This window comes from Rhinolophus hipposideros (assembly GCF_964194185.1).
Source record: "Rhinolophus hipposideros genome assembly, chromosome: 23".
Classification (NCBI taxonomy): Eukaryota; Metazoa; Chordata; class Mammalia; order Chiroptera; family Rhinolophidae; genus Rhinolophus; species Rhinolophus hipposideros.
In genome coordinates this window covers 42,197,405-42,223,883 of record NC_138069.1, presented here as the reverse complement: position 1 = coordinate 42,223,883, position 26,479 = coordinate 42,197,405, and the positions used below count along the sequence as shown (strand labels likewise).

Here is a 26,479-nt window from a genome sequence, read left to right as displayed (position 1 = left end):
GATTCCTCTTAGGTACCCCGAGAGCCACACAGGTGGGGCTATGCAGAATTTTTTAAAGTGAGGGGTAAGAGATTTAGTTATTTAAATTTTTCTAGAAAGTGATTTCGTTTGGGGACAGTGATTCCTCAGTTGAAGCTTGATGATACCAGGGGTTCATATTACTGAACTCTGGGACTTTTTATAGTGCTGGCATCACGATATTTTTACTGTGCTGTCACTGGCTGCTTGTTAAATTGTTACTGTCTGCAGGAAGTATAGGGCTACCTTACTATCTGGGTGAGTTTCCATCTTTGGAAAGAGATTTGAGGGAACTTGCAATCTGGAGCTGCTCTCCAGAGCAGCATTTCTCACAAGAATGAGTGACATGCCTGTTTTACAGTTGCTTTAGGGATTCCAGGTCCAGCTCTCCAAATGGAGGTGCTGCAGGAACCCATCAGTTCCCACTGAACATGGCCCAGGCTTTGGCTATATGAGAAGGAAAGCATATTCTACTTTGCAAGCCACATACTCTGGATTCATATTGCTCGTTACCTAAATGCCTTAGTCTGCCGAGGCTGTAACTCCTTGTCCAATTCACATAAACTACTCAATTGGATGAAACCAACTGAGTTTCAACTTGGGGCAATTTTGCCTCTCCCATCTGCCCTGGGGATTATTTGGCAAAGTCTGGAGAAATTTGTGGTCATCACAACTGTGGCGGGTGCTACTAACATCTGGATGCTGCTCAACATCCCACAATGCATAGCGCAGCACCCCTACAATTACCTGGCCCAAAATGTCAATGGTGCTGAGTTGAGAAACCCTGCTCAACAGGCTATATACCTAAAGGTGGAATTCCTGGGGCATAGGGTATTTGCATGTTCAGCTTTACTAGAGAATACCAAAATGTTGCTCCACGTAGTTGTATTAATTTCCATTCGCACCAGAAATGAATATTGCAGTGGTTTTTACAGCCTTGCTCCTCCTTGGTGTTGCCAGTGCCAATTGGGTGGCTTGTAATTTGCATTTCCTTGATCATTACTAAAGTTGAGCACCTTTTTGTATCCTTAATTGTCCATTGGATTTTCTTTTCTGGAAAATACTTGTTAAGGTTTTTGATCATTTTTTTTCCTATTGCATCATCTACTTTTTTCTTATTGATTTGTAGGAAATCTTAATTCTACAGATGAGTCTTTGTGAATTATATCTTTTATAGATATCTTTTCTACTCTGGCTAGTTCATCCATTCTCTTTATGATGTCATCCTCGTGTTACAATCTTACCAATCTGTTCCTTTATTGTTAATAATTTTTGTGCTTTTCTTCTTAGGAAATCCTCTTCTCCATTCTAAAATCATAAAAGTATTCTCTATCTTCTAAGTGATATAATTTTGCCTTGCACAGTTATGTCTTTTGGATTTTTGACCCTCTCTATTTTCTGTTGTATCAATTTATACTCCAATCTTTGTATCATTTTCCTTCTTATTTCTTTGGGTTTAATTTGCTGTTCTTTATGTAAAATTCTCACTATGGAAGCATGAAATATTAAACACAGTAAAAAAAATAAAGGCATCTTCTATGCAATAGAAAAAGAAGAAATTCTGCAAGTCAGAAGAAAATGGAATGACATTTCTTTAAGTGATGAAAGAAAATAAAAAGAAAAACCCCTGTAGACCCATAATTGTATTCCCAGTGAAAATATCTTTCAAAAATGAAGATGAACTTTTGTTTCTAGTGAAGATAGAATAACAGGAACCAGATTTACCCTTCCTACTGAAAAAAAACAAAACCAGACAAAATATATGAAACAATTATTTGCGAGACATCGAACATCAGAAAATGAACAGTGATTTGTGAGCGCTGGGAAATAAATGAAGGAACCCCATGATTGTCCCAGCTTGCAGCCTTTGGAGAATTTTCAGGCTTAGGCACAAAGAGGGTAACCCAGGCGAAGTCCAATGGACTCCCTGAGTTGAGGAGCTGGACCTGAGAGTCCAGGGAGATCAAAGTAGTTAGAGTTCTCAGGACAGAGGGCCAGAGAGGGCTATCTATGATGTTGTATAATATCACTTGAAGATAGATTACAAGTTAAAATGGATACTATGAATCTAAAGCAATCTTAAAATAAAAAAAAGAAACAGAGATATAGCTAATAGTACAACAAAGGAGATAAAATAAAATTGTTATAGACTGAATGTTTGTGTCCCAAAAAAATTCATACGTTGAAACCTAACCCCCAATGGGATGCTATTAAGAGGTGGGGCCTTTGGGAGGTGGTGAGAAGGAAGAGCCCTCATGAACGGGATTAGTATCTTATAAAAGAGACCCCAGAGAGCTCCCTCCCCACGTCTACCATGTTAGGACACAGTGGAAAGACCTGCATCTAAGAACCAGGAAGCAGGCTCTTACCAGACATGAGTCTGCTGGTGTCTTGACGTTGGACTTCCCAGCCTCCAGAACTGAGAGAAATTTCTCCTTTTTATAAGCCAGCCAGTCTATGGTATTCTGTTGTAGCACCAGAAAAGGACAGAAAAAAAAATCATAAAAAACATTCAATTAATCCAAAAGAAGTCAGGAAAAGATGAAACGGAGAACAAAGAACAAATGGTACAAATAGAAAACAAACAGCAAGATGAGAGATTTATACCCAATAATATTAATAATCATATTAAATGTGAGTTATCCTTGTATGACTTTTATGTAATTACATAGAGGCAGGAGAATTATATGAAAGAATAGATACTAGGCGATTTATATTTGTTACTTTATATTATGGGGGAAGAGGACTTAGCTTTCTCTATATATTTGTATTGTTTGATTTGTTACACCACACGTGTATTATATTCTTCAAATAAATTGAAAAACATGAAAATCTATAATCAGAGCAGTTAGATTCTCGTGTCTCCAGCTCTGTCCAGCATATCTGAGCAGAGCTGTTACTGCTTATCATTTCCACTCCCATCCCTAGAAGATTAAATTTTGTCCTCTGGTGAAATGGAGGAAATAAATAAAATTCAGTCCTATCTAGAGCCGAACTTGATGAAGTGGGGTGGTGGGGGGTTCATGGTCGATATCACAATCTACTTCACTTGCTTGGCTGGCATTCTCTGTGATATCTTGTATCCTCTCTTATCTCCTATGACAGAGACTGCTAGTTATCTCTAGGTATCTGTTCTCCACTTCTAAAAGTAATAGAATGCCCAATTTTTGTGAACATTGCTCTCCCAGAATAAAGAGTTCATTTTCCAGTTTTCTCTGTAAATAATAGTAGTTGTATGACTAAGACCTGTCCAATGGGATGTGAGCAGAAGTGACTCATGCCTCTTCTGGACTGTGCCCTTAAAAAAAAAGGGCATTCTATGCGTTTCCTTTTACTGCTGGTTGAGATGCAGATGTGGTTTGGCCCTCTTGAACTATACAGATGAGGAAAACACCCAAGGGATGGTAGAGCAGTAACTTAGAAAGAGCATAGGTTTCTAACTCCCTTGGGGCTGCCCAGGTGGGTTTATGAAAAATAATCATCTATGGTTTTTAAGGCACTGTTGTTTGGCGTCTCTATTGTCGCAATTTTATCCACATCCTATATTTTTTGTTCTCCTTTTGTAATCAGAAGTGGAACATTCCCCTTCCTATTTATTTTAAAGAAGTTTCCATGTAATCTTGATGTTAAAAGATGATAACTGTGAGAGTTTAATTTTCTTTCTCCTCAGAGAAGAAAAGGAAAAATTGAATTAACAAACAAATCTAAAGCACTGTTTTTGGAAAAAAATGAACAAGTGATAAATCTCTGGTTGTACTAATCAATACAAAAGAGATTCCAATTCTTAGAAAGCTCTCTAAAAATAGATCCAGAAATATTAAATGATTTAAAGTAGTGGGCATAATAAATAATTTAGTAAAAAAACCTTGAAAATACTGAATTAAAGAAAAAACATATTACCAAAATCGGCAAACAAGGAAGAAATTAAAAAAAAAAAAACAAAAGAATTATCCAATAGAAGGTTCTACGCTCAGAAAGCTCACAAATGAATCTTTTGATAGGCTTTTAAAGAGATAATTTCCACTGTTTATAATTCTCTAGAACAACCCAAAAGGTAGAAAGCTATGTAGCTGAATCTGCAAAGGACTCAAATTCCTGATGTCCAAATCTGATAAGTAGAAACAAAACAAAAAACAATCCCATGCTACAAAAGAATATTACTTTTTTGCCAAAGAAAAAGTAAGAGTTGAATCTAACAGTGCATTTTAAAAGTTCTTATGGGCTGTTTCCAATCTAATGCAAAATAGATTCACTGATATGCAACTTAGTATCTGAGCATATTAATAAGGAGCTAAAATGATCATTTTAATAGGATTTTTAAAATCACATGATGACATTCATTGTCCCTAACCTTTCTCTATCTCTCACCATACATGTCATAAAGAATATCTATTTTAGACCAATAATATACTTGGTCGTTCAAACTCTACAGGCAATTCCAGGAACATTGTAAAATAGGAAGTCCAATTTGTTAACACAATTATATATGATATCCCAGAGTTTAAGTTTTAATAACTTTAGCAGTCTAAATGCCATACGCACATAAAAAGCATCATTTTAAAGTTTAAATTTCTTTTACCTTCACTTTCTTTGTGAATTTTTAATAATACAGGTTTAAAGGCAAATGATGAGGGGGAAACCAAACCAAAGAAGAGCTAGCCAAAATAAACAGAATCGACAGAAATATATTGGCAATTAATTATATCTCTGAAGATTAACAAAGACCAACCAAATGAGAACAGGCAAAAGCCATACATTCAGTGCTGATGTAGGAAAGGAGTCACTGTCACTTACGTTTTGGCAGAGACTTAAAGGCCAGCAGACGAGTGGGAAAGCTCTACAGTGGAAAAGAGGCCGAGCTTCTGGTTGACTCCCAAAGGAGGTGGTCGGCATCGGGAAGCTGGGGACAAAAATTAGGGAAGCTGTCACTTACTGATCAAATGCTGGTCTTTCGGGGCCGACTGTTACAGAAGTTATTGTTTAGCTTCCTGGATTGTTGCTAGAACAGCGATCTGGTTCCCTGGGCTGTTTATTGTAGAGAAGGGGTTGGTTTTCCCCGGCAGGTTGCAGCCATGGTGTGTCCGAGTCCTGTTTCTATATGTAGCCTGGCCATTGTCCTTTTGTATATCCAGTATTTCACAGCTATGACTCCGTGATTGTCTTATTCTGTCATGAGCGGCAGACATAATATTTAGGCAGGGTTCCCTGAGAGTTGAGAATTACTTTAAGGATTCCTCCAGAGTAAAAATATTGAGCAAGGCTGCCTCTCATTCTTCATCTGAGAAATGAGGATAATGGTACCTATTTCGGGGATTATCATGAGGACCGAAGGATAGGCCTTTAAAAAATAAAATTTAAAAAGTCCTGTCAGGCAGTAGACTTTGTGAGACGAGACCTACAGCCAGTCGCCAGGTTGGACTTCCAAGGCTGGGGCGGCTCAGGATGACGCGGCTCAGATCCGGGGACAGATCAGATCCGGTGGGAAGCTGCCAGGGCGACTGCTGGCCCGGCAACCATGTGGAAAACAGTGCATTCACTAACCAGCTGCCGCCGGCCCACCAGGGCAGCCCCGGGACTAGTCTCCTGGATAGTCCACCGTGCCACGCCTGCTGCCACAGCAGCTTCCATCATAGCCGGAAGTGCCCCCCAGCTGACCGGAAGCGCCTCACCGCAGAGGCTCCCGGGAGTTGTGGTTCTGCCCAAGTCCGTGGGTACGTATGCAGTGTTGGAAGGTCTCCGAGTGTGATCTGGGCACTTCCAGACCCCAGGCTGGTCTTGGACAGCCAGCACTTGAGACCTGGTCAGTTCTGAGGCCTCCACAGCACCTCGGGTTGACAGTTCCCTCGGCGTCAGGCTGTACAGAGGGCACGTGTGGCGGTTTCCTCGCTGCAGAGCCCGCGGCTGCTGGGAGGGGTGCTCCACGCCGGGGTCTGGTGGGCGGCTCCGTCTGACATTTTCTGCAGAGGATCGGGGTTCCTGTCTGGTTTGGAGTGGGGGGCACGGGCAGATGGGGTCTCACGGCTTCGCTGTCCTTCGCAGCTCAGTCCCCCGCTCAACGATGGGGACACGTTTTGAGAAATGCGTCATTAGGTGACTTCGTAGTTGTGCAAACATCATAGCATGCACTTACACACACCCAGATGTACAGCCTACTGCTCCCAGGCTACGTGCCTGTACAGCCTGTTCTGGTCCAAAACATGAGATTAAATCAAGAGAAAATGAAGCGGTCAAGAGACTGAATAAACATGACATGCATGAGGCTTCTGCTGGTGTAACAGGGCATGCTGTTTTACAGCAAACTTTTTCAATAAGTAGAAAGAGCATACTCCAGAATAACAGTAAAAGGTATAGCATAATAAATACATAAACCCGTAACCTGGTCCTTTATTATCATTGTCAAGTACGTCCTGTACATGATTGTATGTGCTACTTTTATAGGACTGGCAGTACAGCAGGTTTGTTTACACCAGCGTCACCACAAACATGTCAGTAATGTGTTGCCCTATGATGTTAGGACCATTACTAAGTGAGAGGAATTTTTAGGCCCCATTGTAATCCCACAGAAACAGTGTCATGCACGTGGTCGGTCATTGACCAAAACGTCCTTACACCGCGCATGACTGCAGACGAAAAGCAGCGCACATTTTTCCTTGCTTGGTGCTGTTTGTAGTTCTCACTGCCTAACACTGGCTGCCCTTCATTACATAGGAGGCCACAAGGTGGCTCTTTGTGGGGTGCACAACCTGTGCCATGCCCCAGCTCCTGGCTCAGTGTTCCCACTCCTCAGGGTGGCATTCCTCACCCAGCAGGCAGCCTGCTCAGTCAGTGGCCTTGCAATAAAGTTCAAGCACACCCTGCTTCCCCGCCATCCACACGGCCCCTGGAACTCTCGCATCCTGGTTCCAACAAATGCAGGCAGCACAGATGACTCTCACACCTGCCCCACTAACAAATGCAGGCAGCACAGATGACTCTCACACCTGCCCCACTCCTCGCCTGGCCACCGTGCTGGGCTTAGCCAGGCTCTAATTCTTCAACGGGGGAAGCTGGCTCCTGTTTCTGGGCTCCCCCATGCCATACACTGCCACAGAAGCTCTCGTGCTCCCCTCTGGTGAACTACCGTGCACCTAAGAGTTTCTGCAGGTGGACACACATCTGGCCTGGGGGTGCGAGGTTAGTTCCCCTCTTTATACAGGCTCCCTCCACTCTCCATGAACAGTGCTCTTGGAGCCCCCCAATCCTGGCTTGGGAGGGGAGGAGAACCCCAGACTACACGCCTTCAGTAAATGCCTGTCCTTCAATTATTTCCATCTCCCAAAGGAAGGAATCTGTTAGGGTGTGTCTAGCACCTCCTCCTTAGAATTTGGGGTGTTTGGGGTTTAGTTAAACCCCAGGGCACCTGGGGAAATCCCATCCATCCTCCTGTTACACATCTGTGAATCATGCTTCTGCACCTGCTTTTTTCAGTTACTGGTATTGCTGGAAGATCTTTCCATGTCAGATATTTCTTCTATGATAGTTGAAGTTGATTGGTAGCTTGGTATGTTTTGATTGTATCATAATTTTTAACCAATCTTTTATTTTTAAGCACTTAGGTAGTCTCTAATTTTTACAAAACACCCCCAGAATTCTTTATCAAGTTTCTGTATTTCTAGAGTTTTAGTGTCTCTGCAGACCTCTTGAATCCAGTGTGTCTCTCTCCTAAGTAGGAACATACCTAAGACCGATCTTGTGTCCATTCAGGAGAGATAGGTGTGGGATCCACTGATGCTTCCAGCCACAGTAAATTTGCTCCTGAACCTTCGTGTTCCTGTTCCCTGGGAAAATGAGGAAAGGAGGAGGAGGGCTCAGGAGAAGTCATCAGATCTTGTCCCATATTGGTAAGTGGCAGAGCCAGACTAGGACCACTTCCTGGGTGAGATTAGCACCGTGCAGCCAGCACAATTCTTAATAAAAGTTACTATTGATAAACTGCAGCTACGAGAGGAGAAACAAACAAAACTTAGCACAGATAGAGCTGAGTGCCTCTGGTTAATAAACCTCCATTTGCCTTAGCTACGCTCTATTTGATGGACTCTGCCCCAAATTGTATTTTTATATTATGTTCCTGTGAATTTCCTCAATGCCAGGGGCCAGACTGGTGATAGAAGCATTGGGTTAGAAGATGAGTAAGCTACGGATAGTTTAAAAACAACTTTTCAATAATCGTCAAATATGAAATGCTTGTTTGTCATAGAAAAGCTTATAACATTAATCAAAGTACAAAGAAAACAATTTTTAAATGGTTATTATCCAACTACCCAAAGCTAACTACTACTACTACCGTTCTGTTTTCCATCATTTCACAGACTAATCTGTATGAATGTGTGTGCGTGTACGTGTTGGATTAAATAGTGTTCAACCACCTTTTTCAATTATCAGTATGCCATTAATAAATAGTTTTCCATGACTTCATTTTTTTTGCTACATAATGGGTATTTCTCTTTGGACATAGTACATTCATTTCACTAGTCCTTTATAGTTGGATATTTAGTTATTTATGTTTTTTCAGAGTTTTACCAAATTTGTAATACATATTTTGGCCAATAAATCTTTGCCCAAACTCATGACTGTTTCTTCAGAAGAAATTTCTATTCATTAGATTTCTGGGCAGTGGTGGGTGGAGGGCAGTAGACTGTACATTAATCACTGAGACACAGAGATATATACTCATTAAGAAGGGGGGAAAAGCCCAGTTCAAGCCTGCAGGCTGGGTCCCCATTACATTCCAAGGTGAGAGTCCTTGGGAGGAGACTACTCCCCCGCGAGCCTGGGGTGGTACAGTGGATTCTTTTACAGGCTGGGGGCAAGCTTGACCTCTCATGTCCTCTCCTCCCTCACCCCAATCTCTGCCTCCACAGGTGTCTGCTTCTCCCCGATCAGCAGGGAAGGACCATGTGCCAGGTGAGTAAGGTATTTCTTTACACTGCACTTTTTTTTTACCATGGACTTCAGGTTGCTTATAAGAATGCATCCAATAAAAGAAAATGCACAGTGAAAACACAAAGTGAATGGATCAAGGTCATGGAAGGGCAGAGTGGATGCATTGCATAGGCTGCTGGAATTCCTGGCTGCCCCCTAAATTTATGTCTGACAATCCGGCACTTTAAAAAGACAGATTCCGTCCAATACATTGGCTTGTGTTGTCTGTCTGGGACAAGCATATCACCTTCTCTGGGGAAATAACGCTTTTTGGGGCATTCAGAAATTTATGTGATGGGTCTTTGTATGTGGGATCTAGCAGGCGGGTTCCTCAATGATAACATTGAAATAAACTTCACAGCAAGTCTTTTCCAGTATAAACAGTGGATATTGTGCCAGCCAGTGCAGAAATCTGTGATTGCAGCTGTTTAGGGAATCCAATACTCAGGCCTACACACGCAGCCGTCACGGTTCAGAATGACCTAGATAAAACACTGCACAGGCTGGTGAAACGAGTGAGTAGCACATTCTTTAAATTACTTTCCCAATTCGTTTTGACACAGACGGAGAGCGAACAGCTCAGCAGGGCATGGAGGGAGTGCTGCCTCAGCAGGGCATGGAGGGAGTGCTGCCCGAGCTCTACTGGCCTTCTCTCCTCCAGTCTGAGGAGGTGGTGCCGTCTCTGCCCTCAGGACTGAGACCTCACCCAGGTGCCCTTGGCCTCCTTGGAGTTCTTTCTCCCTCAGCGAGCATCATCTTTCTTCAGACGTCAGTGACATCATTGTTTGCCATCAGCCTGTATGCATTCTCAAATCCCTATGTCCCTAAAGGGCCCCTCTCTATCCTGGTCTCTAGAGATACATGAACATGTATCTCATGAACATGAGATAATATAATCCTTTGCGTTATAAGAACCAGAAACCCAGTTCTAACTAGTTTAGGACAAAGACAGAATCCAGGCAGCACCACGCACCGTGGGGAGAGCAGGTATGTAGCTGGGTCTCAGAGGCGCTTACATCCAGGAACCCAGATATTGTCAGGAGTCTTCCTTGTCCCTTGCCCCTGTCTCTGTGACTTCCTTCTGTCACTGACTTCATCCGTGCGACCCAAAATAGGATGCCCATCAGCTCCCACACCTCACGTTTACAAAGTGTGCCACAGAACAGGACCAAGTCTCCTTTCATACAGCCCGTTTGCAAGATCTCGGAAAGATTCAGGTTTGTCCAGCGGAGTCCAGGTTAGAGCTGAGGGGCTGGGTCTGCAATGGGCAGCTCCCAGGAGCACCATGTGCTTGGGGTCAGGGGAGAATGTTAGTCCCAGGGAAGACGAGGCCTCGTGGACAAACATAGCTGTCCATTCCAGCAAGAAAGACAGTCACAGGGTCTTAGTTTCTAGCTTGGGAACCTGTCTTGATGGGAGTGTCTGTGCTTAATAAAGCTGGAACTGTCTGGATTTTGATAACAGAAACATGTGGGGACAGGACCAGTATGAGAGCTTGAAAACAAGGTGGTGACTGCACAGCCTTCTTAGAAGTGAGAGCTGATTGAGACACGAGGCTGTCAGACCTGTGTAAAGCTGGAGGTTTCATGTGGTGTCTTTTTGAGAAGCTATTGTTTTGTAGGTAAACCAAGTCTCATTGGGAACCTCTCTCTGTGATGGCTGTCTGCAATAAAGATAACGACAATAAAAGTTCTAAATCTCCATCTGTTGAGCACTTATGTGCCAGTCTCTGTGTTTTTTATATATTATTTCACTTTACAGATGAACAAACAGAGGCTAGTGATATTAAGCAAATGGCCTGAGATCTCACATCTATTAGGGGATGGGTTGGGATCTGAATGCAGACAGACAGACATAGAACTGAGCCCTTAATGATGGAGCCAGACTGGACTTTTATCAGCCAATTCCATATCCCCAAAGGAATCCAGTAGCATTTAATGCATCTCAGACCTGCTCTGTCTAACACGGTAGCCATTCGCCACAGGTGGATGGGCACACCTGCAGTGTGGTCCGTGTGCCTGTGGGCCTGAATTTTTAATGTACGTTCAAATTTTAAAACTGAATCTGTAGACTATTTTTCCATTAAGCACAACTTCATTATGTTTATAGGACTATATTTCACTAAAGTGAAATAAAAAATGCAGCGTCTGAATTGAGCTGTACTGTAAGTGGAAAACACAGACCAGGTTTTAAAGACATGGTGTGAAAAAAAAGAATGAAAAATGTATCGGTGATTTTAAAATGATTATCTGTTGAAATAGTTTTGATATATTAGGTTAGATAAGAGGTATGATTAGAATTAATTCATTTCATTTTTCACTTTTTAAAAAATGTGACTACTAGAAAACATTATTGTTTTAAACCACTTGATTGAGGTAAGACTGACATACAAACGTCTGTACATATTTAACATCCATAATTTGGTGAGTTTGGAGCTAAGTGTATTCCCATGAAACAAACCATCACCACAATCAAGACCATGAACTTATCTGTCACATCCAAAAGTTTCCTCCCGCCCCTCTTTTTAAATATATATTATTTTCATTTGTGGTAAGTGCATGTAACGAAAGGTCTGTCTTCTTAGCAAAATACAGCATTGCTAACTACAGGCTCTATGCTATGCAATAGCTCTCCAGAACTTACATCTTCCATAACTGAAACTTTGAACCCTTTAACCAACATCTTCTCATTTCACTCCTCCTTCCCAGGTAACCACTATGCTACTCCCTAGCTCTATGAATTTGACTCCTTTTGATTCCTCATAAAAATGGGATCATGCAGTATTGGTCCTTCTGTCTGGCTTATTTCTTTTAGTATAATGTCCTCCAGCTCCATTAATGTCACAAATGGTGGGATTTCCTTCTTTCTCGTGGCTGAATAATATTCCATTGTGTGTATTTACCACATTTTGTTTATCCATTCATCCACTGACGGACGCTTAGGTTGTTTACATTGCTTGGCTGTTGTGAATAATGCTGCAGTGAACATGGGAGTGCAGATATCTCTTCAAGATCCTGTACTTGATAGGACAATGCCATCCGCAGAGATGCATTTCCTTCTTCCTTTATGATTTGGATGCCTTTGCCTCTTTTTCTTGCCTACTTGCTCTGGCTGGACTTCCAGTACTGTGTTGACTAGGAGAGGCGTATGTACTTTTGACAGTGAGGTTTATGCTTTCATGTTGCTACGTAACGTCTTTTTGTTTCAACTTGAAGAACTCACTGAGTATTTCTTGTAAGGCAGGTTTAATGGTGAGGAACTTGCCCCGTTTTTTGTTTGTCTGTAAAAATCTTTATTTCTCCCTCATTCTTAAAGGAAAATTTTTGCCATGTATAGTATTCTTGGTTGGCAGTTTTTTTTCTTTCAGTACATTAAATATATCATTCCACTCTCAGTCTACAAGGTTTCTGCCAAGAAAGCCACTCATATTCTTAGGGAGATTCCCTTGTATATGACAACTTGCTTTTCTCTTGCTGCTTTCAAAATTCTGTCTTTGATTTTTAATAATATAATTAAAATGTGTCTTGGTGTAGACCTCTTTTGGGTTCAACTTATTTGGCGATCTTTGGAGGTCATGAATGTAGTCTTCCATTTCCCTTCCTAGATTTGGGAAGTTTTCAATCATTATTTATTTAAATAAGCTTTCTACTCCTTTTTCTCTTCTCTTTGGGACTCCGGTTTGCATGTATTGGATCTTTTGTTCATGTTCCATAAGTACCATGGGTTCTCTTCACTCTTTTCCATTTTTTCCTTCCTCTGAATAATTTCAAATGACTTGCCTTTGAGTTCACTGATTCTTTCTTCTGTTTGATTGAGTCTGATGTTGAAGCTCTCTATTCAATATTTCAGTTTATCACTGTATTCTTCAGTTACAAGATTTCTGTTTTATGGTTTCTATTTCTTTGTTGAACTTCTCATTTTATTCATATAATACCATTTCACATCTATCTGATCAGCAAAGACTTAAATATGTCACAATACTAAGGTTTCCTCCAAGGATGTGGAAAAGGGAGAAGCTCAAACACTGTGGGTGGGGGCATAACCACAGACCCAGGAGCAGCCTGGCCTTCCCACTGACCCGATGGCAATCCCATCCACACATGGACCCCAAAGGCTGCTCTGTCTACCTGTGGATCAGCAACCCACCCCACCTGCAGACCCTACATCAGGCCTGCCTGTCCACAGACCCAAACAGGAGGCCCACCCATGGACCATGGCAGTAGGCCTACCCATAGGCCCCACCAACCAACCCTCCCAGCATCTCTGATCAGGATGACTGGTGGAGGTCTTTCTCTGCCAAAACCATTTGGTAAAGATTGGAAGATGTGCTTGCTTTTTCATGTGCAGATAGCAATGCAAGGCTATAAGGGTCATGAAAAATCAGGTAAACATAAAACCACAAAAGGAACCTAATAAAGGTCCAGTACCTTGTTGTCACTCAACAACCTAGCCTACTGCCCCCCCCCCACCCCGTGTCTTTCCTTGAGGAAAGAAAAGTCTGTGAAACTGTGCCTCTTTGGGACTTTGCTTATCTCAATGTTTTACACCTCATGTCTCTCTGTTGGGTCCCCAAAAGATGGTTTGCAGCCAAAGACGAGTAAGATTTCCACATGAGAAACAACTCAAGCCAGGCGGAACCGAGCGGGGACCCCCAAAAAGAGCTGCCTTAGAAAGATCTGGGAAGGGGCCTTGCCCCCCCCGCCCCCCTTCTCCCTGCCTGGGAAAAGCTGCTGCTACTCTGGCTTTCCCTTCTCACTTAATTGTGAGAAGAGTCTTTAGAGCGATCAGATTAAGCTCTCTCTGCTAAGCTCTGTAAAACAATTCCAACATGTAATATTTGTCCCTCAAGAGAGTCATATACCTCTCCTCAAGGACTTTCTGCTTCGGCTGTTTAAAGATCAACATAATTTGTTTGGATTATTTCTATAATGTGATAAACGAGTCTCACAGACCGTATTAAAAAACAATAACATTCCGGGCCGGCCCGGTGGCGCAGGCGGTTAGAGCTCCATGCTCCTAACTCCGAAGGCTGCCGGTTCGATTCCCACATGGGCCAGTGGGCTCTCAACAACCAAAAAAAAAACAATAACATTCCCTTATGTACTTACCAATAAAAACCACCATTTGGCTTCATTCTAGGCTCCAGTCTTTCATGACTGGAGACCTATGGCCTTCTGAGATTTAACTGCATTAAGTCTCTGTTTCTTTCTTCAAACTTAACCCAAAGCCGCCCCTTCTCACACCCTCTTTGTCCGTGTTGCACTGGACGCAACAGTAACTGACCCTAAAGAAATAGAGATCCATGAACTGCCTTTTGATAGCATCAGAACATACTGTTGATTTTTCATGACTGCTCAGACATGACCTCCAACAAAGCTTTACTTGACATCAATACATTGAATTTGACTGCTGTCTTCTTTGTGTCTGTTCTGTACTTAAATATACTATCGTCATAGCCTTCAGTGTAATCTATACAAAAGTCTTTTTTGTTCATCTATTCCACCAGAGTATAAATGCTTTTAGAACAGGACCAATGTTGCAGTCAGCTTTTTGACCCCAGGCACTATGCAGAATGCCAGTAGCATACCAGGTCTTCAATACGTGCTTGTTCAGTGAGTGAGTGAGTGAGTGAGTGAGTGAGTGAATGAATGAATGAATGAATGAAGATCCATAAATGAGATCTTTTCTAATGATTTTTTTTCTCTCCCTCAAAACATACAAAGCTAGGGGCATGCTAAGTTCCTTTATAACTAATCATGGGAAACCTGACTCTGAAGGTGGTAAGATCCATCTCCTCTACACCTTCGCCATAGTACTCTGTCGTGAGCACTCCAGATTAATCAGGAATGTGCTGTTCCAGGGGTCACTGTCATTCAGAGACGTGGCTGTGGGCTTCACCCATAAGGAATGGCAGCAGCTGGACCCTATGCAGAGGACCCTGTACTGGGATGTGATGCTGAAGAACTACAGCCACGGTCTCAGTGGGTGAGGAAGGCCTCTTGTGTTCCCTAATTATGTCTGAGCGCCTTTCTTTAATCAGTTATATAAAACCTCTTAAGTAATAATGGTGTTTATTTGTTTGTGAATTTACCTCCCAAGCAAAATACCTATTCTTGGCCAAGATATAAATGTTCATTGTGTGTCCTGAATCTTCTGCTTCCTTAGATGGCTCAGGAGGCTCAGTATAAATCCTGTAATTATTTCTTATGAACAGGGTGTCAAGTGACCAAACCAGCTGTGATCTCCAGGTTGGAACAGAGGAGGGAACCATGGGTGGAGGAAGAAGAAATTTTTGTTTGGAGCTTTGCAGGTGAGGAAACCAGCTTGCAAGGGGACAGTGGACATAAAGTTCCAAGAGGTTACAAAGCAGAACCTTGGATATTTTCCTGTTTCAGGTAACTATTCTTAAAAGCTTTGGATCTTTGCAAGCAGCTGTGGACAATTTGCCTGAGACCTTGTGATGCCCACATAACTCCTGCTAGCTGCACACATCACTACATGATTACTCTCTTTTCCCTGGATTTTAGAGAAAGACATAGTCTATGTTTATTTGCCCTTTTATTCTACCCTGCCATCTAAGACCTTGCTTGCTGAGTCTTTTTCTAGAATTTTCAGTCTTACACTTTCCCCCATGATTATGAATAATGCTTTCTCATTCATTCAGGGCTTCACAGATTTGCCTTACTTTAAAATAACTGTTATTTTGTGCCACTCAGTTTAAGTTTAGTTGTCTTTTCTCTTTCTCTGTGAAATGCCTCTGAAATTTATTTGCTACCTTTTATATGATTTTAAATTCTTCTTCTTTCAAACCATGTGATATGGCCCCATTTTTTTCTAATAGGTTATAACTGAAGCTTTCCCCCCATCCAAGTATAACCCCATGGGGAGAAGAGCCTTTTGTCTTATTGGTCCTTACTTCTGTGGGACTCACATGATGAACACCAACTAACTCCCTCTTCCTTCCAGGATGAGGATACTTTATCAAGCATTTGGTCAGGGCAGTTGTTATTAATCAGGGGTGGACACCAGAATCACCTGGACAGCTTCACAAAGTACCCCCTGCTGGGTTCCAACCCAGAAAATCCTGGCGGGGAAGATTGGTAAGTATTGATTTTCTCTCTTAGGAAATCAGCAGTGGGGCTCAGGGAACATAAACATTTCCACACAAAGGAATTCCATGGTTGCAGTGGGTCTGGGTGCCAGAGGTGGAACAGCAGGTGCAGTCTGTGGTATAAAATGTAAAGGAAAAAGCAAATGAGGATTAAATACAGGATGGCAAATCTGACACTTAAGATTCTCAAAGTAGATTCCACAGTAAGGCGGACATCAGCACGCTGGCGGACCGTCAATATGGAGTTAGTGGGCGGGGGCTGAGCTGCAGCCAAGTCCATCGGACACACAGGAAGGGGACACGTAAGGATTCGGTTGTCGGCCAGATTTGGTAATGAGGAACGACAACTGAAGAAAACGGTCATCCAAGCCATCAGAATACAGCGGGGAATCCTCGTGGGGGCAAGGACAGCTTGCATTCTGGTTTAGGACAGTTATCCTTATGTCCTTATACTGGACATCATACAGATCTTGCAGGTCCACGTGGGGATAAATCACTGCAGAATGGACCTCTAGCTCTAAGATCATTCCTTTAACAATAAAAGACTTGATGCTTGGAGAAAATTTGTTTGGTGTGCAGAATGAAGGGACTTACGGTGGGAAGGACACAGGAAGTGCACACTAGAGAGGCGATTTGTATCCAGGAATAAAGTGAGCGGTTTTATACTTGGTTTTACTTCTTTTAACCTGAGTCCTTTGCTCTGTTTCCTAAACCCTTCTCTCCCGAGTCCTCCAGGAACCCTAGTCTTTCTTTAGTGCTTGCTTATAGTTTCTAAATATCCTTATCTCCTGACAGGACCTCCTTATTATGTCTTCCCCCTTATCTAGGGTTGTTGGAGCTAGTCCTGGCCTGTGATAGCCAATTGCGCCTGAATCTTTCCAGCTCTGCATTCAGTGGTGTCATTTTGTTAGCTTGACATTCACCATGGTGGGGGAGTGTTTTCACTGTGGAAATTGGTAAATGCCACCGCCCAGGGCTTTCCCTCCTGGCAAGCTGGTTTACCAGCACATTATTGCCTTGAGTCCACTGCCCTCCTAGTTTTCCCTCTCTTATTCATTTTTACTCGTGTGTGTTTTTACCTTCTTTCCAATGTACCGTGTCAAACTTGTTAATAGCAAAGCTACTTCTATTCATTATCAATGTTTTATCCCACGTTCTAGTATCTCATTTTTTCTTTTCAAAAGCCAAGGCACTAGGAGGTATTTGTCATAGGATTATGATTATTTAATCTGAGCAACTACGTTTGAAACCACAAAGTTAATCCGCTTTCCAAACATTTCTGAAACGGTTTACTTCTATGACGTGATCCTGGAAAGATGAACACATTTGTGTTATTTTTTTTCCTAGAAGACGTTTTCCAAGTTGATACCCAGGTGGACAGACAACAGGAACACCAAGACAAACTTTTGAGGCAAGTTTCATTCCCAGACAAGAAAAAAACTGACCAGAAAAGGGCACCATGAATGTAATACAATTAAAGAAAAACCTGTCAGAACACAAACTTTGTTCCTCGAGATAGCAGGTCCATAACTGTGACACATGTGGAATAAGTTTGCAAGGTAATGTACACGTTAGTCCTAATGCATACCTCGCAACAAGGAGATTTGAGTGTGATGGACAGGGGAAATTATTTCTCTATTCTAAGCTTGAAACTCCACATTCTGGCATGCATCCCATGAATGCAACCAGTGTAGAAAAACTTTTAGCCGTAACCAAGCCCTTAATGTTGATCGGGGAACTGACAGTGATGAGAAAGACCACAAATGTACCAAACGTGGGAAAAGTTTTCCCACCAATCAAAACTTGTTACACATCTGAGAGTCCACAGAGGTGAGAAATCCTATGGCTGCAATGAACAGGGCAATGGCTTCAGGGAGGGTTGTCTCAACAAACGTATGAGAAATCACACAAAAGAGAAAACTGCTGGAAACAGCAGTTGTGATGAATGCTCTCCCCAAAGACAAGCCTCTTGATACATGAGACAATTCTTGCTGGAGAGAAGCCTTGTAAGTGTTCAGAATGTGACAAAACCTTCTCCTACAAGTCATGTCTCATCGAACACCACAGATCATCTCATATAGGAGAGAAACCCTATGGCTGCAAAGAATGTGGAAAATCTTTCTCCCAGAAGTCCTGCCATTATAGAATCCACATAGGTGAGAAGCCCTATGGATGCAGTGAATGTGGAAAAGCCTTTTTCCAGAAGTCACACCTCATCCTCCACCAGAGGACTCACACAGGAGAGAAGCTCTATGAGTGCAGGGAATGTGGGAAAGCCTTCTCCCAGAACTCATGCCTTATTATACACAAGAGAACTCACGTGGAAAAGAAGCCTTATGAATGCCCTGACTGTGAGAAACCCTTCTCCCAGAAGGCAAACCTCATTAGACATCATCGAATCCACACTCGAGAGAAACTGTACGGAAGAAGTGAGGTTTTTAATCCCGAAGTCATAACACATCTAGGAATGCAAACCTATGGATATTCTGGATGTGAAAAGGCCTTCAGCGAGAAATCCATTGTCACTGTGTGTGGATTCATCCTGAGGTGATCATCTCCCAACTGAGAGAATGAAAAAGTTTGTTCTCTTAAAACTAATGCTGGAAGGGTAATGATGCTCTAGGTGATATATTTTTATAGGCTATACTTAATTATAAAGTGTGTCTGTACCTATATTAACTGTGAACATTGAGCTTTGAAGTATATGAACAAATTAAACCGTTAAGCAACAGATCTAATAAGCATCAAAACAATCCCAGATCTATATAGGGGTTATATTCCTGAGGATGTTACATAAAAAGAATTTTATTTATTTTTGAACTGCATTTGCCAATTGAACATAATTGTGAACTTGTAAACATATACACCATAATATATAGAATGACACCTATCAAACCTTTCCACACTAAATTACACCCTTTTGTCTTTGTAATATACATTATAACTGGAACAATATGAATTTATTATTAAACCAGAAGTCCATACCCTGTACACATACCATTTTTTGTTTTGTTTTCCGGCGAGTATTCCAGAGCACCCTGGACCTGGAAGCGAACAATTTCATGACATCTCCTGATATCACTCAATCATCTAGTTGATAAGTTATATTTGTATTAAACATGTGAGCCCTTTTCTGGCAATATGATGGACTATCTAAAGTGAAAAACATTTCACCATAAACATCTAGAAATGGTGGATAATAACAGATAACATTCTTTCAGATGCATAATACAGTTTGCATGAAAATAAGTGAAGCTTGCAGGTTTCAGCAAGTTAGAGGGAACTGAAAGCCAGAACTACAGTTGGTGAGCTGATGCTGTAGATGCCAAGTGGTTTTAATTTTGACAAGAAACAAGGCCTTGAGGCCGTACAAGGCAGAGAGTAGGCAGTGAAACAACACGAATTCAGAAATTTCAGAAATCTGTACAGATAGGGAAAGGTGGACCAGAGGAAATCTGCTCATCTGCACAGGAAGCTCGTCTGTCCCTCCCTGGGCTCTGATGGGGAACGAGTATACTCTGATGGCTCATAAGCCCTGACCTGCACCTCACGAGTTAGAATTTTGAACTTTCCTAGTCATGACCCAGTTTAAAAACTGCACAATTGACACAGAAATTTGTCCTGGTCTTTGAAACAACTTATAGAAGCAAACAAAATATTTTGGAGGAAGACACAATCAATCAACGTTTGTCAGGATTCTGACATACACACAAACCCAAGATGAGTTCATAATACAAAATTACAAAATGTGAGGAACCAACCCACAGTCAACAGCCATTTTAACAAGACTCTCAAATATTTTAGGCAATAGAAAAACCAGAAACTCTATAAAAATAACTATCTTTAAAAAATGATAAAAAAATAAAAATTTAAAACCATGTGAAAGCAAGGCATAAAGAAAGACAAGAACCATATAGTGTCTAGAAATGAAAAATATAGTCACTGAATCTTAAAACTCAGCATTAAAATGCTCAATAAACATGTCACACAGTAGATTATGCTCAGCTGAAGACAGGGCGAAGAGTAAGATAGAGCTAAGTAAAATCATAGAATTCAGTATATAGAGTGGTGGAACTATGAAAGAATGGGCAGGAAACAGATTAAACAGACAAGAGCAAAACAGGAGTTCCTGAAAGACAAAACAGAGAACATGGAAGAGAAGTAAATATTCAGAGATGATGGCTCAGATTTGATAAGAGACATGAATTAAAAGATTTAGGCTGCACAATATGTGCCTAGCTGGATAAATAAATATAAATTTCCATCTAGGTGTCCAAACACAGCTAAGGCACTCAGCCCTATTTCTGCCTTGGCATCCATTTTGTCTGCTCCAGCATCTGCAGGGGCCTTAACCTGACACTGCCCCCCGCCCCCATGCAAGTGCATGCGCTAGATGGCAGCCACCGAGTCACAAGCACATGCAAGTCCCTGTCAGGGCTTTCCCAGCAGCCCTTGTGGTCAACAGTCTCCCCAGCCTCCAGCACCTGTATGCCTGTGTGCCCCTTAACTGAGACCCCCCCATTGAGCTCACCAAGAGGACGACTCTTTTGGTTTGAATCGATGGATCCAGCCCTAGTCCCAGAAGCCCAAAACACTCCATTCAGGGACCCTAATATAAACTTGTGCCCCAGGTCCTACCTCTGTGGGTCTGCACTCGCCTTGACTTCCCGTGCGGCCCCTCCAGGCGTGCTGTGAATCTCCTCCAGGCCTGTGAGTGAGAAACTTCTCTATTTCAGTTTCTCCTGTGGTCTGTTGAACCAGCTCACCATCCGGGCACACTGTGCTCTCTCTACTCAACGTGTGTTAATTTAACAAAGCCTGAACAGTTGGCAGCAGGAACAGGATGGTCGAGTTGTGCTTGCAATTGGTCACAGGGAAAGCCTTTTAGCTGCAAATGGCTGGCTGACTGGCTCCCCCAGGTGAGTGGTTCTATCTGGGGGTTCCACGGCCTGCTGGCCTTGGTGGGTGCCGCTTTGTGCTGCACGTGCTGCCGCCTTCCCACCCCAAAGTGCCAGCTCCCATAGAAGCACCAGCACCCTCCTGGACCTCAGAGCATTGCTCGAGGGAGCTGGTTTGAGGTGCAGCGGAAGTGTCCTGCCTGTTTCCCCGAGGGTGAATTCCCCCAGCAGGAGTTAGACCTCCAGTGCGTTTCCTCGTTTCCTCGTTTCCTCGCTCCAAGCACCAACCCAGCTGCTGAATGTTAGGACAATGGGCCACGATTTCCGCAAGGTCCTGTTGCGTTAGTTAACGGCGGGGACACACTAGTGGCAACCCTGCTCAAGTGTGGGTTACCGGATGAAGGTGCCAGACAACGCCCTTGGAAGGGAGACGAGAAGACCCCTCCCCTGACCGCTATGCTTGCGGGCAGCACACGGACCCCGAGTCCTGACCGGAACGTAGGGGGCGCCCTCGCAGGGAATGCTTGGCTCCTGGCAAAGGTGCACCGGAGCCTGCGGTCCTTCTGTTGCTGCACACCTTGTTGCTGTCACAGCTTCTCCCCTGAGCCCAGGGGTATTTAGGTCCCATCCCTGGTGCAAGGTGGCACAAGACCTAATGGCCCGATACAAACAGCCTGAGCGCCTGGGGCCTGTGCCACCTGTAAGGACCAGGGAAGTTAAGCACCTCATTCAAATTAAAGCACCGGTAGAAGCGGCCTGGGGGCCATACCAGTGATCCGGCCACCATTGCACTAGTGGAGGCCGACCCGAATGCTGCTGAGGTCGATTGGGACACCCTGGAGAGGAAGGTGGCCACCCGCAAGTCCAGCTGCAGGGGACAGCCACCACAGATCTTTCCGATAACAATCCGTAAGGTCAAATCAGTGGGGGACAATAGAGTGTGAAACTAAAACTCAAAACTGATTGTATATTTGAAAGGTGCTAAGAGAGGAGATCTTAGAGTTGCATCACACACACACACACTCACACACGCACACACACGTGTAACTATGTCAGATGACATAACTAGACTTACTGTGATGCTTTTATAAAACATACAAATATGAAAGCATGTGTTGTACACCTGCAACCAATATAATGTTCTATGTCATTTATATCTTAATAAATAAAACAAGAAATTAGAATGGAAACTTTCTGCATCTCAAGATTAAAAAGATTTTAAAAGACTTTGCACAGCAGGAGGGAGTAAAAAGGAGCCAACTGAGAAGAGGTTTAATACTGGCTCTGAGCTCCAGAAGTGCAGCCACTAGCCATATTTCCTAAGACCCCAAATGCGTAATCTTTTAAAAGCACCCCAGGACCTAGGGCCACGGAGGCCGGGCCCTGACCCCCGCCTTAGATGAAAAGGTGAACGACCTCTTACTCCAAAGCACCTGCACCTCCCTGGGGTCAGTGTCCAGATTCTCACCCCAAGGAGGCCCGGCCAGCTAGCCGGAGGCAAATGGTCTCCTTGGTCGTGGCTGTCACTGTGACTGTTACCCTCAGGGTGGACAGCCTGCGGAGTAGGTTGCTAGTAGACTGCTCAGGCCTCACCCTGTCTCAGGAGATGCGCGGGAACAAACCAGCCCCGCGCACACTGCACCGCAGAGGGCTGAGCGCCGGGTGCTGGCAGGCCTGGTTAAGGACAGCGCCCCAAGTCTCTCTTGAGGAGAGGGCTTCCTCATGCCCGTGGGATTTGGGGTGGGGGTAGAGGTGTCTCGTGCTTCATAGCAGGAACTTCCCGTATGCACCAGGTGCCTGAGCCCCAGCCTCCGGGAGAAGTTAAGAATGGAGATGGCGTGGACAGGTGTCAGAGGCTGCCTTTCAGGAGACTTCCGGTGCAGCTGATGGCCCCACTCGGCATTCCACGTTGCTAGCACAGATATAATTCTTCTTCATAGTAGTAATCAGCCTTCACAGATGAGCCATTTCTCCCGCTAAGGGGTCAGGTAGGCCGAATTTGCCGGCACTGACTCTGCCTCTGAGACTTAGTTCCTGAACGAACCCTTTTTAAGAAAAGCTCCCTCCCATGACATCTGGGACTCTGGCCTTGGGTTACAATCAGGGCTCTCAAGGTTTCCGAATGTAGTTATTATGACAAGCTACCAACCTGTTGCTTCCGAGTCTCTTTGTTGGGAAGTTGGGTCCAGGCATTGCCAGCTAGGGTTTTCACAGCAGACTCTGAGGCTCCGAGAAAAGACCAGAGGATTCAGTTTTCTAGATCCTGGTCCTTGGAAGGACTCAAGAGCTAGAGTCCCTGCCCTACAGCCAATATGTCAGACCCCCAAACAACCCAGAGCTTGTCTATGGTACATTCCTCTGTCAACTGTTTTTTAAGAACTGCCAACGTCTTGGATCTTGAAATATAATAGGGTCTGAGATCTGACTTTAAAGAGCTCACAGTCTAATTTTGTGTGTGTTTGGGGGTGGGGGTGAGTGAAAAGGACACGAAGCAGATGCTAAAATTATATTTTAGACAATAGTTATAACTGAGAGGAAGGAAAGGGTACTGCTATAGTCTGTTCAGGCTGCAATATCAAAAAGCCACAGACTGAGTGGCTTCAAAACAACAGAAACTAATTTCTCACAGCTCTGGACGCTGGAAGTCTAAGACCAACGTGCCAGCAGATTCGGTGTCTGGTGAGCACCTGCTTCCTGACTCATGGATGGCCATCTTCTGTGTCCTCATGTGGCTGAAGGACGAGGGAGCTTTCTGGGGTCACATTCATAAGGGCACTAATCCCATTAATAAGAGCTCATCACCTCCCAAAGCTTCCCCTCCTAATACTATTACATTGGAGGTTAGGACTCAATGTCTGAATTTTGGGATGGGGTGTGGGAGACACAAACCTTCACTCTCTAGCAGGTATGCTATTTAGGCTGATCCTTGAACAAGAGATTTTGGGAGGAGGAAAGAAAGAGCGTACCAGGGACATAAAGCTGCGTGAGCAAAGGCATGACCATTATGAAGGCTTGCCTTACTTGGTGAAGAGCTGGAATCAGCTGTAGTTTATTTTACGTACAGCAAAGTGCACGAATCTTAAGTATCCATCTAGCTGAAATTGTACACACATACAAACCCATGGAATCACCACCACCCAGGTCAAGACAGAACATTTCTTGTGTCCCCTGCCAATCCAAACCATTCCCAGGGAGCCACTAGCATGCCACCAGCCACCATAGATGTGTTGGGGCCTTTATTTAAATGGAAGAGAACAGTATGTACTCTTTGTGTCTTACTTCTTATACTCAGTGCTATGTCTCTTTTTGCCGGTAACAGTAGGTCACTTTTTCATCGCTGTGTAGTACTCCACTGCATGACTTTGCCACGTTCGTGTCTATTATGTTCACAAACATTTGGATTATTTTCGGGTTTTGTCTATTATAAATAATGTTGCCATAAACTCCCTGTACATTACTACTCATTTCTCTTCAAAAGATAGTCTGTGGCTAGAGTTTAGAGCAGGGGTGCTCAGAGTGATCCATTTTGCTTTGGGCACAACTTGGGAGTGGTGTGTGCTACTGCCATCTAGTGGGTAGAGACGAGAAACGCCGCTAAACATTGCACAGGAAGTCCTCCCACAGCAAAGAAACTGTCCAGCTCAGGTCAGAGGAACAAGGATGGAGCCTGATTTTGGAGTCCTTGTAAACCCTACTCAGGGTATGTCCATATGGCCTTGGGGAGCCATAGATGGCTCTGGACTGGTGAGGTCCCATCAATAGGGGAGACTTGAGGACAGACGGGCCTTTCAGGTGGCACAGGCCCCAGGCTGTTTGTATCGGGCCATTAGATCTTGTGCCACCTTGCACCAGGGATGGGACCCTGAATACCCCTGGGCTCAGGGGAGAAGCTGTGACAGCAACAAGGTGTGCAGCAACAGAAGGACCGCAGGCTCCGGTACACTGGCCTTTGCCAGGAGCCAAGCATTCCCTGCGAGGGTGCCCCGTACGTTCGGGTCAGGACTCGGGGTCCGTGTGCTGCCCGCAAGCATAGCGGTCAGGGGAGGGGTCTTCTCGTCTCCCTTCCAAGGGCGTTGTCTGGCACCTTCTTCCGGTAACCCACACTTGAGCAGGGTTGCCACTAGTGTGTCCCCGCCGTTAACTAACGCAACAGGACCTTGCGAAAATCGTGGCCCTGGGAACTGAGTGACAAATAACACGAGTCTCTGTTTATACTAAATATTTCCCTTCTTTTAAACTGTTTATTCCTACTTCATGTTACCAATACTCGTTTCTTTAAGAAGATGGTTCCGTTTGTCCTTTTTCAGTGGCTGAAGTCCTTGGATGTCTTTCTGCCAGAACTCACTTTTCCTGAGAGTTCCTGCAGTCTTGGCTGGAGTAAAAGCCAATCACACTTCCCCTTCTCAGTGTGGGTTTATGGGGGACATGTGTGCCCCACAACCGAAACACAGCAAAGCTGGGATTGATGACATACATTTGTCCACCCCTGCCAGACAACCATGCTACTGGTTGATTCCCATCCCCCCTTTTTTAGAAATCATTTCTAAAACGTCCCTTTCTTTCGCTGTGAAAGCTTAGCTTTGAGGGGCATGGAGGAAGTACTCCAGGCTGAACAGTGGCTGGCTGTTCACCTACTCCTCACGCCCACCAGGCTAGAAGGAGCTCAGAGTACTGAGCTAATAAGCACTTGCTTTTCAATCGCACCCAGTGATCAGGGCAAGTGATGATTTGACTGGGCTAACGTGGGGGGAAAAGAACACATTTCTGAAGTTTTGCTCAGCAGATGCCATGCTATTTGCACCGGTTTCCTCACTCCCAGAGGACACATCTTCCTCCACTGAGAGACAACTGTCCTATCTTCTCTCAAAGGATTTTGGACATTATTTCCACTGCATACCCTTCATTCACAAGTCAATAACTCAATGGGGGTTCACCAATCTGACAGGAACTGCACGAGTTTCTTTAATGTAAAAAGGAATTCTTTTTTGGTCTTTATTACCACTGTGGCAACTGGCGGGATTACATTTTTGTTGCATTTCTTTGTGGCTGCCTCATTTAACTTGGGGAGTACTGTAACACGGGTTCTAGTCATACATTCCCCCTCTTTGAAGGGCCTAGTTGGCTGAACATATCTGCGCATGATTTGGGACGGAGTAAGGAACAGTGGGTGAATTTTTGCCCTCAGATATAAGTAATATTGCATGATTGTCTTTTGTCCTAATTAAGTGACTTTAGAGAAAAATCTGAAAAGTTAACTGACCTCAAGTTGAGCAGCAGTAAATGCAGGGATGGAGGATGATGACAGAAGTGGGCCGTGTGGAAGGGGAGCCATGGGCTTGCTGGAGCACATGCCTAGTGGGTAGCCCAGCAGACAGGGTGAGAACAGGCAGCCAACAAGGGGAATGACACCTCCAAGTCCCCACCAACTCCTTGTCGAGCACCCCCTTAGCAAGCAGGGCACTTAATCTCTGCACCATTCACCCTCAATGGA

General features: G+C 43.8%; 1 protein-coding gene across 3 annotated transcripts in view; it reads right to left on the bottom strand.

Moving 5' to 3' along the window:
• The window catches only part of RNF216 (ring finger protein 216), a 141,459-nt gene extending 135,795 nt beyond the window's left edge, over positions 1 to 5,664 (bottom strand). Inside the window, exons 1-3 of one of the 3 annotated variants that reach the window (XM_081035532.1) lie at positions 5,560 to 5,664; positions 4,813 to 4,918; positions 2,388 to 2,483 (exon numbers count right to left, since the gene is read on the bottom strand). The gene's annotated coding sequence lies outside the window, so the exon portion shown is untranslated. Of the gene's footprint in view, positions 1 to 2,387; positions 2,484 to 4,812 lie in introns of all 3 variants that reach the window. The other 2 variants (XM_081035537.1, XM_081035533.1) reach the window with 2 other exon arrangements.
• Between the last annotated feature and the right edge of the window lie 20,815 nt (positions 5,665 to 26,479).